The 1,847-nt window shown below is 36.1% G+C and overlaps 1 protein-coding gene across 1 annotated transcript in view; it reads left to right on the forward strand.

Moving 5' to 3' along the window:
* The window catches only part of KIF5B (kinesin family member 5B), a 118,776-nt gene that overhangs the window by 58,711 nt on the left and 58,218 nt on the right, over window positions 1-1,847 (forward strand). The window lies entirely within an intron of this gene.

Below are 1,847 nucleotides of genomic sequence, written 5' to 3' on the forward strand. Positions count from 1 at the left end.
AATTCCTATCCTTGACTGTAAATTATGGATTGGAAGTTTTTGTTTTTAGTTCATATTTTATAATTTATTTAAGAGATCTAGTTTTGTTTCCTGTTTAGGGTAAACTTCATGATCCAGAAGGCATGGGAATTATTCCAAGAATAGTGCAAGATATTTTTAATTATATTTACTCCATGGATGAAAATTTGGAATTTCACATTAAGGTAAATTCCTTAGGGAAAGATTGTATTTTATTTTGCACCTAGAATAATTAAATGCTAGTTTCTTAAAGTAATTTTAAAAATTATTTTTATGGACAAGCAGAGTTGAGAGATCATTAGAATTTGCAAACTTGGATTCTTAACTCATCTGCCATTACATGACCTTAAATAAGTTAGCTAAGTTTTTCTTGCTTTTAGCTTCCTCCGTAAAATAAAGGAGTTTGCTTTACTACAGAACACGAAGGTTCCTACTCTAACTATTCTGATTCGTTTTAGATGAGGATGTGTGATGGAAATGACTTTTCATTTTAGTTGTTTAAGGAGTTTTGCTAATTTATGTCTTCCCATTAGAATGTGAGCTATGGCTGGTATGTTGATAACTCTGGCCTCCTAGTGTAGACAGTACCTGGCACTTAGACCTCAATAAATATTTAATGAATAAATGCATGAGCTGTTTTATAATTTTAATTGGTTGACCTCTTTTCGTTTTTTATTGCCATTTAGGTTTCATATTTTGAAATATATTTGGATAAGATAAGGGACCTATTAGATGGTAAGTTAAATTCTTGCTTTTTGATCAGTTTTGAATAGCACCAGTTACTTCTGTTTTAGAGACAGCGTGTAGCTTTGTTGCCCCCCTGGGTAGAGTACAGTGGCACGATCATAGTTCACTGCAATGTCAGACTCCTGGGCTCAAGCAGTTCTCCTGCCTCAGCCTTCCAAGTAATTGGGACTACAGACACGCACTGCCATGCCCAGCTGATTTTTCTATGTTGCTCAGTCTGGTTTTGGACTCCTGGGCTCAAGTGGTCCTCCTGCTTTGGCCTCTCAAAGTGCTAGGATTATAGGCATGAGCCACTGCTCCTGGCCCCGTTACTTCATTTTTCATTGTAGATATGAGACCATTTTTTGATAACCTATATGAAACTGTCTTAAACTATAGGAAATGGACATTTAAATTTTTTTCTTTTAAAGTTTTAGATGACTGCCTTTTGATACGTAGAATAACTTGTTTGAAGCACACATTATGAATACTTGTTTTAAGTAGTTATTAGAGCATTGGATCGGAAAAGTTGGAGAACCTGAGCCCTGAGTTCTAGTCTTCTGTCATCTGTCAGGTGGATATATTGTCCTTGGGCAAACCATGAACCACTCAGTCTTAATGCTCTTATTTATAAAATGTGGGCAGTAGAGGTTGGCGTAGACTTAAAATTTCTGTGTTCCTGCATTGGTTTCTGTTTAAATCTCCTACTATGTCTACAGGTCTGCTTTAAAAGCAATGTTTCTATTTTTCTTTAAAGTTCACTTATTGCTATTAGGCTGCTTGGGGAAGTCTTTCAGTTGAATTATTTATTTCACAGCCAGTGTTATAGTTTAGGAGAAGTTGCTAATAGTATTTATTTTTCTTTTTCAGTTTCAAAGACCAACCTTTCAGTCCATGAAGACAAAAACCGAGTTCCCTATGTAAAGGTACTTTTAAAATAATATATTAATAGTTGTTTAGAAAAGCTATGTAATAGGTTTTTTAAAAGATAATCAGGCCGGGCGTTGTGGCTCACTCCTGTAATCCTAGCACTCTGGGAGGCCGAGGCGGGTGGATTGTTTGAGCTCAGGAATTCGAGACCAGCCTGAGCAAGAGCGAGACCC

This window comes from Propithecus coquereli, unplaced genomic scaffold (genome assembly GCF_000956105.1).
Source record: "Propithecus coquereli isolate 6110/MARCELLA unplaced genomic scaffold, Pcoq_1.0 Scaffold45, whole genome shotgun sequence".
Lineage (NCBI taxonomy): Eukaryota > Metazoa > Chordata > Mammalia > Primates > Indriidae > Propithecus > Propithecus coquereli.